Here is a 16,709-nt window from a genome sequence, read left to right as displayed (position 1 = left end):
GAATGCTTGTGATTTTTGCACATTGATTTTGTATCCTGAGACTTTGCTGAAGTTGCTTATCAGCTTAAGGAGATTTTGGGCTGAGACAATGGGGTTTTCTAAATATACAATCATGTCATCTGCAAACAGGGACAATTTGACTTCTTTTCCTAACTGAATACCCTTTATTTCTTTTTCTTGCCTGATTGCCCTAGCCAGAACTTCCAACACTATGTTGAATAGGAGTGGTGAGAGGGCATCCCGGTTTTGTGTCAGTTTTCAAAGGGAATGCTTCCAGTTTTTGCCCATGCAGTATGATATTGGCTGTGGGTTTGTCATAAATAGCTCTTATTATTTTGAGATACGTTCCGTCAATACCAAATTTACTGAGAGTTTTTAGCATGAAGGGCTGTTGAATTTTGTCAAAGGCCTTTTCTATATCTTTTGAGATAACCATGTGGTTTTTGTCTTTGGTTCTGTTTATATGCTGGATTACGTTTATTGATTTGTGTATGTTGAACCAGTCTTGCATCCCAGGGATGAAGCCCACTTGATCATGGTGGATAAGCTTTTTGATGTGCTGCTGGATTCGGTTTGCCAGTATTTTATTGAAGATTTTTCCATCAATATACATCAGGGATATTGGTCTAAAATTCTTTTTTTGTTGTTGTATCTCTGTCAGGCTTTGGTATCATGATGATGTTGGCCTCATAAAATGAGTTAGGGAGGATTCCCTTTTTTTCTAGTGATTGGAATAGTTACAGAAGGAATGGTACCAGCTCCTCCTTGTACCTCTGGTAGAATTCGGCTGTGAATCCATCTGGTCCTGGACTTTTTTTGGTTGCTAGGCTATTAATTATTGGCTCAATTTCAGAGCCTGCTATTGGTCTATTCAGGGATTCAAATTCTTCCTGGTTTAGCCTTGGGAAAGTGTAAGTGTCCAGGAAATTATCCATTTCTTCTAGGTTTTCTAGTTTAGTTGTGTAGAGGTATTTATAGTATTCTCTGATGGTAGTTTGTATTTCTGTGGGGTCGGTGGCGATATCCCCTTTGTCATTTTTTATTGCGTCTATTTGATTCTTCTCTCTTTTCTTCTTTATTAGTCTTGCTAGTGGTCTATCAATTTTGTTGATCTTTTCAAAAAACCAGCTCCTGGATTCATTGTTTTTTTGGAGGGTTTTTTGTGTCTCTATCTCCTTCAGTTCTGTTCTGATCTTAGTTATTTCTTGCCTTCTGCTAGCTTTTGAATGTGTTTGCTCTTGCTTCTCTAGTTCTTTTAATTGTGATGTTAGGGTGTCAATTTTAGATCTTTCCTGCTTTCTCTTGTGGGCATTTAGTGCTATAAATTTCCCTCTACACACTGCTTTAAATGTGTTCCAGAGATTCTGGTATGTTGTATCTTTGTTCTCATTGGTTTCAAAGAACATCTTTTTTCTGCCTTCATTTCGTTAAGTATCCAGTAGTCATTCAGGAGCAGGTTGTTCAGTTTCCATGTAGTTGAGAAGTTTTGAGTTTCTTAGTCCTGAGTTCTAGTTTGATTGTACTGTGGTCTGAGACACAGTTTGTTATGATTTCCGTTCTTTTACATTTGCTGAGGAGTGTTTTACTTCCAACTATGTGGTCAATTTTGGAATAAGTGTGATGTGGTGCTGAGAAGAATGTATATTCTGTTGATTTGGGGTGGAGAGTTCTATAGATGTCTATTAGTTCCACTTGGTGCAGAGTTGAGTTCAATTCCTGGATATCCTTGTTAACTTTTTGTCTCGTCGATCTGTCTAATGTTGACAGCGGGGTGTTAAAGTCTCCCATTATTATTGTATGGGAGTCTAAGTCTTTTTGTATATTGGAAGTGAATACTGATAATACAAAAAAATACTTAATTTATTTACAATTATAATAAACTGTTAAGTAAATTAATGAATTAAATTAATGAATTATAAAAACAAAATTTTACAACAGAAAAACTGGTGATAAGAAGACTTTGTTTTACAATTTTGCACATCTTAGTGTCTGGCTTAATAGGAGACCTATGAATTCTCACATTTATGTCTACATTCAATTTGATGAAATATGTTGTTTTTTGTTGAAGCACATGAAGAAAACTTAGCCTTAAACATGTAAAAGGACAATAAAATATCATTTCAATAACCTTTCCATATAGTTGTAGACATTGTTCTTTGATGCTATACCAAAGCTCAACAAGTGGCAGTTTCTTAAAGGTTAGCTACCACTTGAAACCTGAAACCATATAAATAAACATTTTCTTCTCTGTTACCTTAAAATCTATTTGCCTATCTTGCACTAATTCATTATTTTGTAATGATAAACATTTATTACTTGTAAAATCTTCTTTTTGAAGTTTTACAGAGCCTTCTAAATGTTGAAATATTTTGTTAGACATCAATCATATCACATACATTAACTTCACTGCTGATCTAATTAGAGAAGTCTTAACATACCGGGACACTACCAAGGTCATGATAGTGAATAAAATTTTTCCACAATTGTAATTATTGTTTGAAAGCTTAAACTTCATAGCTTACAACAAATACTGTAATTGTTTTCCTTGAAGTGTCAAATTCAGCTCATTTTAGAAAATGACGGCCAAATATATAAGTCCAGTAACCATAATTTGTGAGTTGTTCTTTGTAGTTAAAAAAAAAAAATCCTCTGTGAAAATGACAGCTAGTTCAGCTTGCAACTCAACTACACACATGCATTAGTATGTAGCAAATGTACATTGTGCATATTTCTATTTTATAGCAGATACTCAACAAATGTGTACTCGGGTTGAGATTTAATAAAATTAATCATTTTAGCTACTTCATTCAATGGGATTCTTAAGAAATACTGATTTTTTTTTCCAATTGTGAGTGTGTGATGGTGAAGATTATAACTGCTAGTATATATTTGGTGGCACTGTGTTGGTCTACAATTAAGGTTACAGCCACTCTTCCCATCACAGCTTTTGCATCATGTGTGCAAAATGAACAGTGTTAAACAAGCAAGTAATATATTAGTATTATTTTGGGAATAGTCTTGACCTCACAGACCCAAAATGGCCTTGGAGATACCCAGGGATCTGCAGACCATACTCTGAGGACCTCTGATCTACACTATCAGGCCAGTGTTTATCTATGGAGGTGCTGAGGTTAACAGCAATGTTAATGATTAAGATGGCAGCAAGTTAGACAAAAGACAGAAAATCTAGTGATCAATAGATCAGGTGGGTGATTATAGTTAACAATAACCAACTGTACATTTCAAAATAGCTAGAAGAGAATAAGTCAAATATTCCTAGCATAAAGAAGAGATAAATATTTAAAGTGACAAAAATCCCAATTACCATAATTTGAGCTTTATAATATGAATGCAAATTATCACCAAAATATGTTCGTTATATATAAATTTTTTTAAATGACTAAAATAAAAATAAATACAAAATGGAAAAGACAAATATTTAAGGTAATGCATATTGCCTCCCTGCTATCAGAAAAAAGATAGCAGCTGACATTATTTGTGCCACATCTTTTCTTTTTGGTTTACCATTTTCCTGAATCCTCACTAGAACTCTATGAGTTACATACTATTATTGTCACCATTTTACAAGTGAGGAATATAAGGTACAGAGAGGTTAAGAAAGTTGCACAAGATCACAAAATTGTTAGGTGACAAAACCAGAACTGTCCTTTGGACCCCTTCCTGGAAGTAACGTAGGCATGCATGGGGAAGAGGCACTGCCTAGGGACTGAAACCCAGGACATCTGAGGTAAACCACCAGAAGAAATAGTTTATGGAAAGTTATTAAGGTTATGTTTGCATGAATAAATACTAAGAACCTGTCCCATTTATACGTAGGTGTTAATTACCTTAACGTAGTTCATGTCGGTTTTATAAACATCCATTTCTGTACTTTGTATTTTATCTTTTATCTTAGTTTGGTCAAGTAAACGTAACTAAATATCTTGCTTTAGCCTTAGCTGCCTGCTTCACAGATGATCTTTTACAATGAAATTTACCAAAAGTGACTCCCAACTTAGCCATGTAAAAGATAGACACATTTAGGTGTCTGTTCAATATAAACTGGAGAAGAGGCTTTGCCACGGCACACTTGAAGAAAAGACACACTATCTCAGAAGCTCTATGAGACTCTAGGCAATCTAGAGACTAATCTGTTTACAGACATCTGTTACCATCATCAGAGGGGCCTAGCCCACACGTAAATGATTATATTCTTTTCAGATATTTAACACTTATTATACAGCTAAAATACTTTGATTTTCCTTATATTTTTGGTGTTTTAGTGTTTCACTTTCATAAGGAGACTATTAGGATTTAGATTTAACTAACATTTTTTGTCTGTGCCCCTGCTCACACTGTCCTGTTTTTCCCCTTTCCTATTTTACAAGTCCAGTAACTTCTAGTAACTTCTACTGTGACTATATTAACATATCTTGTTTTGTATTTTTTCCATCCACCTTCAAAGGAAGAAATCAAAGCTCAAAAAAGTTGAGGAACTCACCCAAGGTCATACGGATCTTAAATTGTGTTTCAGCCAGAGTGTTAGCCTAAACCCTCTGATACCAAATCCAGAGAAATATTGAAACAGAACAAAAGAAAACACATAGAATTCTTAATACTAGACATGTCCTAATCTATATGAACTGTATGGTATATTTAAGAGAGGCTGGTAGCATTTATTCAGGCAAGATGCCTTATTTTATTCAGTAAACACTGTATTCTGAAATAAGAAAGCACCTATGAGTAAATCAGAGTTAACTCTCTATCAGCAGTTGAAGATATTTTTCCTTCCAAATGGTAATTCATTGCCAGTGGAAGGACAAATACTACTACTATTTGAATAGTAAGTAGAATATGTATAAATGGTATAAAGAAAGCATGAAGTAGAAATGCCGCCACTACCTTCTTCGCAATTTAGCATGGTTTTCTCTTCCATGGAGCCCAAAGAATATTGCTTCAATATTCTTTTCAACACAGGACTCCAAATAGCCACTACCAATTGATCATGGTTAACAATTTAAGATGAAGCCATTTTCTTCTCTGGTTTAAAGTAAATTTCATCTATGTAAACAACCAAGTACTATTTTTGCTCTTCGAAAGACTTATACGTGGAAATAGCATGCTTTTGATCCATAGATGTTTAAGATCACATATATGTTTATTTTCATATGGAAAATAGTCTGATTCTATGTAAAAGGTAACTCAATACCTCCTTACACAGACTGGGTAAATTTTCCATTACCAAACAGCATCTTTATCCTCTTATCAGAACCTAAATGTAGCCACTTGCCACTTGTTTTTCTTCTATGCCCTTCAGTAAGTCAAAGGAAGATGAGAGTCAGAGTTCTATGCCACTGGGATCCAAAGAAAATGAGTCATACACACCTGAGCACTATGAGCTCCAGTTCAGACATCCTCTGTTGCTCACTCCTCAGCCCTTGCATGCATACTCAAAAAAGAAAAGCATAGAATTGAAGTCTTGTATGAGCTCCCCAGAAGAAATCCCTTAGTAATACTAACTGGACTCTTAATCAACTGCCCAATTCCCTCGGGCTTTTCAGAAAAGTTAGGTCTGAAGATAAACCTCTAATAAAAATTAAGGTGATTATTCATTGCAGTACAATAGGAGAATCAACATTTCCTGGTAGACAGCAGGGAATTGTACAACCCACCAGCTGTGCGCTAACACAGAAGCGCTCCCACGGGTGCTTTCAAGCCTCAATCAGGACAGTGATAAGGGAACTATATTGGAAATGAGGGGCTGCTGATGGCTCAGGTGAGTCGGGCAAAAATAAAGAATCAGACTTCAAAGGGTTGTGTGCATTAAGAGAAGCACAACAAAGGAGAAGGGAGAGAGCTGCTCCACATCACCAACTCTATCATGGAAGCTCTCCTTATCATTCCGCTCCAGTCCTGTGATTATGAGGAGGGAGTGAAAACATCCACTAATCAGGGCAGTGTGGTGTGCTATTCACAAGCTCATAACTGGCAGTAAAACAGAAAGGCCCATGTCTGCTCTGCTGAGTAATTTCCACACTGAGGCCCTGAGCAGAGATGTTGTGTCATTTGTAACATCTGCCTTGGCATCCAGGAGCCAAAGTAAGCTAGTTAGGGAGTTGCACAGCTTCTTTCTCCCTCTTCCTGTGACAAGTCTAAAGGACTCAAAGTTGTCTGTAAAGAAAACTAGTCTGAGCTCTTCAGAGAGTTGTCAGTTCGATGAAGGTAAGGCAGAAGAGTGTATTGGAGGCTAAGGAGATACTCTGGCTTCTTATTTACCTAGAAGAAAGGGCAGAAGTAGCGTCAGATATGGAAGAGAAACCAAGTATCAAAGCAGAAATGGTCTGGAAGGGAAATCTTTATGGCTGCACAGACTCAGTCTTTATGCTTCATTATTTTTTTTTTTCATATAAGACTATGCCCCAATGATAGTGATAGAACTCAATACCACTGCTAACTCCAAGGACACTTGGGTTTTTAACCTTTCCTAATTATTCTAAAGCCCATATCCTAGCCCAGTGCCTTTTACTCCTAATGTGTACACAAATAACCTGGGGATCTTATTGGAATAATCTCATTCTGAAATTCTAGATTGGACTGAGTATCTACAGTTGCCAACTGATATCAGTGCTGTAGGTATAAGCACTCCCTCTGCAGTAGCATGGTACTGCATCACAATTTTGGGGGGTCCTGGCAGGGCCAGGAAACAGTAAAGGACAGTAAACAGCCTTTACTTTTATCTTTCCCTCATAACTAAGACTTAAAAATTACTGTCCAAAGTGCAGTCATAGTATATAAACTACATCTTGCCAATAGCAAGTCTTATTCCTCATATGGATGAGAGACATAAAGATGTAAAAGAGGACTCACCCGGGCCTAAACAGGTGTGGGTGGCCGCTTTCTAATGAGTTCAAGGGTAAAGTAAAGCTATATTGGGTGTGTGCCCAAGGCATACACCTGTGCAACTGCATATTCAGAGAGCCCAGAGAAATTGGAAACTAGAAATATGGAACCTCTTAACAATTTGGCACTTAGGAAATGTATCAAAATGACACAAGGCAAATCAAAGCCATTAGCCATTTCGTCTAAAAATTAAAGTCCCAGGACCATTCAGTATAGCTTCTCTTTGCCTTGAACCATATCATGAAGAATGACTCTCGGCTGATGGTTTCTTTGGTGCAAGGCCCTGAAGTAGGTACTACGGGGCATGTGAAACATGAAGAACACATAGAGTATGACCTCCAGAAGTCTGCTGAGGGGCTGGGGAATGGAGTATCTAATGCACATTCTTGTTTGATGTATTTCTATTATTTTCCTATACAATTTCCACAGGACAGTTATTGCTGCAGTAGTTCCTAAAAGACTGGCTACATCTAGCAGCCAATGCCAAATTGAAGGTTTGTTGCACCAGGATTGCCAAATAGTAATTTTAAACACATTTATACCAAATAATCCCATCCTGAAGTGATTTTAAACTTTTCCACTGCCCTTTCTGTATCCAAAAGACTCTGTGTTAATCATGAATGGGTTCTGCCTCACAGCTTCTTTGAGAGGTTCATCAGTATTCCTCTTTCCATTTTACAGATGGGAGGACTGGGCAGAGAGACATTAAGTGACTGCCCAAAGCAAAAGCTGGAATCAGAGACTGTACTTGGGCCCTTCACTCTCGCCCTTAACCAACTGAGACATCCTGGCTCTGTTACCCCGGCTTCTTGCACACACCAGGCCTGCCAACCACTTTAACAGCCAGCAACAGACGAGTCATTATGAGCTGCTATGTAGGGAAAAGAAAATATAAGCCAGATTCTCATCCTATATAACTCTAGGGGAACTTTAAATCGCCAGATGTCAATCTGGAACCTCTCCTGAGTGCTCCAGCTCTCAGGCACAGATGGGAAAAATCGGGCTTTAAGGATACTTTCTGGGCAGACTTGGAGTCCAGAACTCAGGAATGGGACCTGGTGCTCCAAGGCTTGCAACCGTCTCTTTGAAATATGTCATTTAACCTTCCCAGACTCCAAATCTCATCCGTAGAGGAGGCTTATTTTTCTCATTTGTCTATGAATCAGAGTGTTGTGTTAGAGAATAGGCTTTGTTATTGGCAGACTTGGACTTGTATCTTGTCCTCACCTCTCATTAACTGTATGACATTGGGCAAGTTATTCAACCTTCCTGGGCTTCAGTGTTCTTGTGTTTGAAAATTTAAACATTCCAGAAGCCATTTTCACAATGACACAGTGAGGGTTAGATACGACTAAATAACTAAAACGTTGCTGATACATAATAGACACTCAACGAATGTCCTATTTTTCTCATTTCTTGTTAATATTCATGAATAAAATATCTTGGAAATATTCGGTAAAGAGAAATAATGCTGATATATTAATCCCATTTTAATAAGCGTTCACTCTGGGTCAAAAATATATCAACAAGTTATCTCATATAGAAACAAGGTAATTGAGATAAATTAACTGGAAAAAATAGAATACTAAAAAGGGGTTAGTTAATTGTCCTCAAATAAATGAACTGTTTTCATTCAATAAATTATGGCTTCCTATTAGTTTTCACCTCTGCTGAAAGACACAGTAAAATGTGTTCAGAATGAAGTAATGTACAAAGAAAAACCTGATAACAGTTAAAATCTAGAATATTTTTCTAGGAGAGAATGCACAGAAGTTTATGGAAAAGCAGATATAACCCCAATTCAAGCCAATAAAATCAATGAAAACCTACAATTATACTAGCATTCTAAGACAATAGATGACAAATATGGGAAATTGATAGATTAATTTTAAAAACTATTAATAAGAAGAAAAGGTTTACAGAGACAGCCTAATGTGGATGAAAAAGAACAGCTATTTTTATCCTGAATTTGTAACTACCCTTTTCACCTTAGGTAAGTTAAATATTTGGTCCAAGTCTCCTCATATATAATGGGAACTATTGAATTAACTTAGTTCTAGTACAATTTTAGGTAGTTGGTTTCTTTCTGATATAAAATATGTCTAGATTTATAAAATAAAGGGCATTTAATACTCTTTAGAATCAGACATACTGTGTAAGATGAGGTATATCTACTATAAATTTCCATCCATCTATTAATAAAATGATCAAAACCACTCTCCAGTCTAGAGGCAGGATGATGAACTCAAGGTCACAGTGCACAGCACAGTGCCTCTCTGTCTGCCCACAGAGGATCAATACAATTTTTTTTTTTTTTGGAATAAAAGAATGCACAACCTAATCCCAGACATGAGCTCCATAATTCGTAAGGATTAATTTGACAAACCTACTATGTGCCAGACAGTATATTTATTTGCAGTGGTATTTGGATATGACGTGAGTACCACATTTTAAAAGTAATTTACCACCATTTGATTCAGAATTTTCCCCAACAGTCTCGAAGGCAAATGAAATTAGTTGACTTCTATTATATGGTAAAAGCTGCAAAGGACAGTGTGCTGACCTTGGTCTGCTGGTTTGTCTCTCGGTGGCAGATGCTCTCAGGGAGGAAAGTTGAGATAAACTGGAGGATTAGTAAAATTCTGAGGGTAAAAGAATTTCTCTCAGCCTTTAGGGAATGGAGTAATGAAGCATGGCAAAGCAAGTCACATTACCTATATTAACTTAGAAAGGAAAATGAGTTTTCTGTTACATGTAGACCTTATTAATGAATAATCACTACATTGTTCATAACTCTGCCTATGCTGGAGAAGGTGAAGTGGACCAGGATGAGCAGAAAAGATGTCAGCAAGTAAATTTTCATGGGGCTTTGACATGCAGACTGATTTTCAAATGCTTTGACTCAGAGGACTCAGAAAGTAAAGGCAAGGAACAAGTAGGTGTATAGAGTGTCATTTTGGTGGGTGAATGAGTCATACCATAGGTTTCTTTCCTGCAAATGGTATTGTCACAGCGTCTGCTTAAGTTATTTGATCCAAGCTTTAAAAAGAAACATTGCAAGTCTTCCTTTCAGAAAGGAGACCCTAAGGAGTTTAAAAGAAATTATGGTTTCTTTTCATCAACACTGCTACAAGCCTTACTGCCACCAGCACTAATTACTGTAGCTCACAAACCCTGTACTCTTTCTTCAATTTAAGGCTTCAAGAATACTCAAAGCTAAACAGTGGAAATCCAACACGGATGTGGGCTTTTTGCTCTCATTTTAAAATGCATTATATAAGAGGGAGAATCCTTATCTGAAACTACAGGTTTGAACACACCGTAGGTCTTAAATTAGACCTCTCTTTGAAGCTTAGTAACAGAACAGTAGATGGGAACACAGATACAGCTGAAACTTATATTCTGGTGGTGCAACTGCAGTGCCTTGTCTATAAAGAAGCTAGAAAAAGATGGGCATAAACTGAAAGACTAATACTAAACAGCTGTGCTTATTTGGGGACAAAATGTGCATTGTTGGGAATGTTTTCTTGAGATTTATTCCTAGGAATTATGTACATATGGAAGTCAGGTTGACTCTCCTTTGGAAGAAAATATTTCCCCCCATGAGAGAAACAAGCTTTTTTAATCACAGTGGTGTTGAAGGTAGAATTGTAGGAAATCCTAAACAAAGGAACAGTCCATCTGAAATTTGCAGTATCATTTAGACTTTTCTTTCTTCTCGTAGAGCATATCCCTCTGTTCACATGATTCTGTTGTACTTACCACACTATGTATTCGTCATCTCTTTGTTGATTTTCTCCCCTTCTTACTCATTATTGCTTATATCTTATAGAACAAATATATATTATCTATTATAAAGCCTGATTTAGAAAAAAGTCTCATATACACACATATAATTTGTTTCTTTACCTTTTTAAAATTCATTTAAAGATATCAAAATATTATACAGAGTTTAGAATTTAAAGGGACTAAATCACTCATAACCTCAGTGCCCTAGCCAGCAAATGTTAATTTAGGAAATGAATATTTTTTTGGAAAAACCACAAATCTAAAATTAAAAATAATTTTACATCTCTAGGTAGAAAACATAAAATCATACTCAGAGTGTTCTTAAAAATATATTTCCTATATTTAAATTTCCTTAAAAGCCATAACACTTCATCAAGATGTCTTAAGTGGGTGAAGATGATCTCATTTAGCAGATGAGGAGAAAGAAAAAGAGCTTTACACAACTATTTCAATGACAAAGAATGGATTAGATTTAAAGCGATACTTCCAGTTCAGGCTCAAATGGTGGTGACATACTTTCAGGGCATGGGCAGGGAATGGGTTTGGAATTGTTTTTTGTATCAAAAGGTTGGACTGAAAATTGCCTTGAAAATATCTTCTAAATTGTAGGCCTGACAAAAAAATTATTTGAGGAATGTGTCTGTTTTTATATTGGACTCAAATTTTCCAAGAACAAGATCTAAGCAACCCCTTGACTGTTAGGAGTTGTGATTTATACCTGTATTATTTTCCTGTGTTGACAGATAAGATCACAAGGCTCTGCTTTCTGGAGGCAATAGAGAACATTTCATGGGAAATATAAGTAAATATAATTTGATTTTTAATTTTTCATACTTAGTACTGATATAAAAATTGATTATTATAAAGCCAGTAGTAACCTAGGTATCTTAAAACAATGGTTTATTTTTGCTCTTATATTCTTAAATGAAAACAAGATATGATCTCTAAAATAAATTTTTAATGTTCCGTTTTCCCATAGCATTATGGTTACTGTAAACAAAACAGTTTAACAGATATGATTTCTCTCCTCCTGGAGTTTGGTAAAGACAGTTGGTTTAAGACTAAAATGACCCTTCTACTTCACATATCATATGGTTAAGCCTCATGTGGCCTGTCAGTGTTCGGAATAGATTTGGTGATCTCAAACCAACACAGCATAGTTAACGCAGAAGGGGGTCAGAAGAGAAAAACTTTTTTTTTTCCTTCACTAAAGTATTTGATAAAAATTGTTTCTTCACATTTTCTGTGACAAATGTATGCAAGTGTAAAAAATAAAAATAAAACTAGCTCTTTTTGGATAGGTTTGAAGGAATGGGAAAGTAGGTCAATAACTGATCAGAGTAATTTTTTAGCCAAATCTTTATTATATCAATACCCATACCATGAGGAAAGTACTCCATAGTCAAATGAGAAATGCTGCCTATTGAAACCAATTATTCAAACCAAATATTTTCAAAGTGTTTTTGAGGATTAAACTGACTAACTCCTCTTTAGGCTTCCCAGCCCCTAGGTGCCACTTCACGTGTCTTTACATGATTCTAGTTAATCCCAGGCAATGTGCCTTGCATTAAATAGTGCACAGAATACAGCTGGTGAGTGGATCTGCTGCCCCAGCACAATGCTTGGCCTTTCAGAAGGACCTAGAACCATCAGTTTCAAGGTAGAGCATTAGAAGTTCTATAGGTATTAGCCATGTTTGACAAAATGCATGTGTTAAATATTTAGTTAATGCTGGCTTCTGGTATTGGATTTCTAGGAAATCCAAAGTAAGAGGTAGGATGGTAAGAGAAATGGATCTCTTTGACAGTCTTTAGCCTTTAAGAAATTTCATAAGCATCCAAACTATTGCCAGAGGTAACACATTTTCCATTCTTACCGTAGTGACAGCAAATCCAGGCCTTTGGACTGGAGCACTATTTTAGGAATTTCTTGTAGCTCAATGCATATTTCTTGTAACAAGTTAATTCCAAACCACCCATTATGATATAAGTGATTACTCAACCATAGCATGTGCCAGGCATTCTGCTAGTCATTGAGAAAAAACAAGATGAATAATGACAGTGGTTAGAATTGCAATGGAAGGTAATAGGTGCTATAAACAAGGAATACCCAAGGAAGAGTAGGGTGGGAAAGTTGCTGAAGGAATTGTAAACAGAAAATGTGATACTTAAGTGGAGACAAAGCTAGACAAAGTTTAGGAGGGCATTCCAAGCAATGGGAAGACTGCATAAAAAGAAGTGTGGGTGTGGTGGCTCACACCTGCAATTAGAGCACTTTGGGAAGGGGAGGTAAGTGGCATTGCTTGAGCTCAGGAATTCGAGACCAGCCTGAGCAACATATTGAGACCTTGTCTCTACTTAAAATTAAAAAAATCAGTCAGGTATGACAGTGTGCACCGGTAGTCTCAGCTACTTGGGAGGCTGAGGTAGAAGGATTGCTTGAGCCTAGGAGATAGAGGCTGCAGTGTGCCATGATCATGCCACTGCACTCCAGCCTGACAGAGTGATACCCTGTGTTAAAAATAAATAATAATAATAATTTTAAAAAGACAGAAGCGAAACATCATAGTGGGTCCTCAGAAATGAAACATGATGCAGTTTGTTCCAGGGAGGATGGTTTCAGTGGTGTCTGAGGGTTAGTCCTGTGAGGCCCTAAGTAGACTGGTGAGATGAAAGATCTTGCCTGGGTGATAAAGCATTGAAGGGCCTAACTGGCCTGCCAAGGGGCTTGATTCCAACCCATCTGTGATGGAATACTATGGAGGCCACGGAGTATCTGGATCAGACTCACACTTCAAAACAGTAACATTCATTGCAGTATGAATGGTAGATTGAAGGGAGAAAAGGGTAGACATAGGGATATCAGCTAGAAGAACATTGTACTAAAACAAGTTGCAGGTGATCAAGGCAAGGTAGGACGATGATGGAAATGTCAAAGAAATATTTTAGAGGTGGAATTGATAAGACTTAGTTACAAACTGAAAGTAGTTGATGAGGTAAAGGAGGAATCTAGGACGAAGTCCATGTTACTGGCTTGAGAACAGGTGACAGAAAGTAGGTTTGATTATGAATTCCATTTAAATTGATTGAACTTGAGGTATCTGTGAAACATACAGTTAGAGATGACTATTAGGGTGTGTTATGTTATATATGGGTCCGGAGCTCAAGAAGGAGGTCCATTTGTGAAATGGATAATTGTGAGTCATCAGCATATAATCTAAATTAGAGAGTCTTTAGGAGATTTAATATGATGGGGACAGAGGAGACATTTTAATTGAGAGAAGAGGAAGAAGGTGCAGAAGATGAGACACTGCCCCATTAGGAGGATGATGCAGGACATTTCAGAGGTTGTTGCAGGGGTGGTTCTTACTCATTCTTACAACTGAAGCACAGACACACACCACTGTTCTGAGTTTGGGCAAAAGCCTGAGGCAAAAGGAAAGAATAAAAGCTGATAAAAGGTTATTCTCCTCTCCTAACAGTTGCTCTGGAGTTCTTTGACTTGGTCATGATTATCAATAAATAGAGGTACTTGTTATCATGACATGTCCTGGAAATGTTCCCCTGAGATGGATGTTTCTAGTCTGCAAAGTGAACAATGAAGATTCTGGGTAAGATGAGAGGGGAGTGAAGGACTCTGTCCTTCTACATGATGGTCATCTTGTTCTGACTGTTTACAAGACTAATGTTGTAATTAGGCACTCTCTGGGCTAAACCTTAACCTCAAGGCCTGCCTTTATTATTCTAACACTATATCTTTAAATCCAACTGGGTTTTCAGTCTATTCAAGGGTATCTATTTATATGTACATGAGATATCATACTTTAAGAACTTTAATTACTTGGGTGTTATAGTGTCATAAGTACTGGATTTAAACTCAGAACATCTGACTTTGATTTTCTGCTCTGTCACAGATTAGATTTGAGATTAAGTCATTCTCCTTCTCTCAGCCTCTAGCCCAAGTTTATAACATATGACAGGGTTAGACAAGATAACCTATAAGATTTCTTCTCTAAACTTTCTAGAAGGGGTTGATAGTCAGATACAAGTAAATATGTATTCATTTTCTATCTCAGTTATTTACTTGATGAACATGTATTAAACACAATTTAGGTGCCCTGGGCACAGATAAATAAGGAGCTCAGAAACTAGTGAAAATTAGATATATATTTTTTTCCTTAGGTGAAAACGTATTTTCTCAAAAACTAATTCTTCAAGCTGTGGGTCTTTTTTTTTTTAAATGAGTCAAGCTTGGCATATGGGTTTGGAGGTCACTGTAAAGGAAAAAAAGCATTTATTGTCCAAAGTGATATCCTGAGAAAGTAATCTTGAAACTGCAGATGCTGAAGGACACAAATAACAACACTTTGGGAAACTTTTAGCAAAGAGTAGTGGCAATAGTTAATGGTTAGAGATATTCTTGTAAGACAGTGATCTAAAACAGCAGAACTAAAACTTTTGAAGGCAGATGTAGGAGATAGGTAATCAAAGGTATGAGAGAAGGATAAGCATGTGGTTCTGAGGTCATCCTGTGGATATGGAGCTCTGCCTAGGTATCTATGTCTCATGTGCGTGAATCTGAGTAGAGACTAACTCAGATGTTCGTATTTCTGGAGCATCCCTCCTTTTTCTTTTCCACCTGCTCCATCCAATAGAATATAAGTTACCCTTCTGTGAGTTATGAAAGCAACTTTTCTACTTATTTAGGAAAGGTAAGACACTGGGGAGATGAGCAAGTGCTGATCAGAAAGATAAAGATCAGCTTTGCAACCCAGAATGATCTGACTAGGAAGTTAAGCTTGCTGTCTAATGGCATTATCTCTCTTTTCTCATGTTTGTTTCTTCCTGTTCAAGATCTATTTTTTCTTCTGTTGGTAACAGTAGTCTATTTTTCTTTTAGAAAACTACTCCACCATCATCTGATGTGGTTCTGATGGCTGTGCATTTCTCAGCTTTATCCTTAGCCTGTGGGTAAGTCCAAGACTCATGGAAAACCAATTAGACTATCTTTTCTTGGCATTTAGAAATATTGAAGAAGAATGATATATTCCTGGGAAATGGTTGGTGCAAAGTCACTTGCTGGTGTAATGCCCCTTCATTTTGGTATTTGGGGCAACCTTGGCTCTCACCTTCCCAGAGCCTACTTAGCTCTTTCTTCAATTTGCTTTTCTTCTCAATATTCCTTCAATAAATTCCTTATCTCTCTATGCTGTACATTCTAAGTTCATTATGTTCATATTAAGTAGCTTAAACCTCTTCCAGATGTCACTCGATCCAAGGAGCTCTTCTTGTTCAGAGAAAGGTTAGGAAATGCATTTTGAAGTACACTTGGGAGACAAAGGGCAGTGCCCTGGGTCCCCTGTTTGGCTAGGTATAAGGAAAAAAAAAAGGAAATTCAGACTATTGGAAGATCTCTTTTAATTGAAAGTTTTTCTGTGGCATTTCTGTTCTAAAGAGATGGGTTATGAAAGCGGAAATCTTCCTTGACAACATAGGGGCTTCTTTAGAGGTTGTGACATATCCCTGGTCATGAAGCCCACTGCTACTGCAGGAAGATGGATTTCATTTGCCCCAGCCTCTCTCTCTTTTCTGGTAGATAATGTAGAACTTTCAGGAGTTTCCTTCAGTTTCTGGGGCCTTGGTTCTTGAACAAAGAGATTCCATTATCTTCTACTCTTTCTTCAGTCTTGTCTACAAGTCATTTGTTACATTACAGCATTTCCTGAAATTTAGCAAATTCTTGAAAAGAAAGATTTAATCTTCTCAGGAGAAGCTGGGGAAGATTTATAGACGCCTATTCTTAACATGTCAAAATGTGGCTTGGCTGCTAAATTTACTGGGACCGCCTACACAGCTGAGGATTTCTGTGACTCTGCTGGAAATAATGGCTTTAGGAGGTAACCAAACAGCATTAGAGAAAAACATTTGAGAGAAAACAGATTTTTAGGATGCAGAAGTATTTCTTGTTTTATAAAAGAGCATTACATTTTTAAGAGCTCATTAAGTTGTTTTCCTTTATAT

At 36.9% G+C, this 16,709-nt stretch overlaps 1 long non-coding RNA gene across 1 annotated transcript in view; it reads left to right on the top strand.

The window, feature by feature from the left end:
- The window catches only part of LOC114679543 (uncharacterized), a 169,232-nt gene extending 153,473 nt beyond the window's left edge, over positions 1-15,759 (top strand). The window contains exon 3 of the long non-coding RNA XR_013395375.1: positions 15,589-15,759. This is a non-coding gene — a long non-coding RNA (uncharacterized LOC114679543). The remainder of the gene's footprint in view (positions 1-15,588) is intronic.
- The last annotated feature ends 950 nt before the right edge of the window (positions 15,760-16,709 follow it).

The sequence above is a fragment of the Macaca mulatta genome, chromosome 7, assembly GCF_049350105.2.
Source record: "Macaca mulatta isolate MMU2019108-1 chromosome 7, T2T-MMU8v2.0, whole genome shotgun sequence".
In the NCBI taxonomy this organism is placed as follows: Eukaryota; Metazoa; Chordata; class Mammalia; order Primates; family Cercopithecidae; genus Macaca; species Macaca mulatta.
The sequence above is the reverse complement of the archived record's forward strand: the minus strand, read 5'-3'. Positions and strand labels throughout refer to the sequence as shown.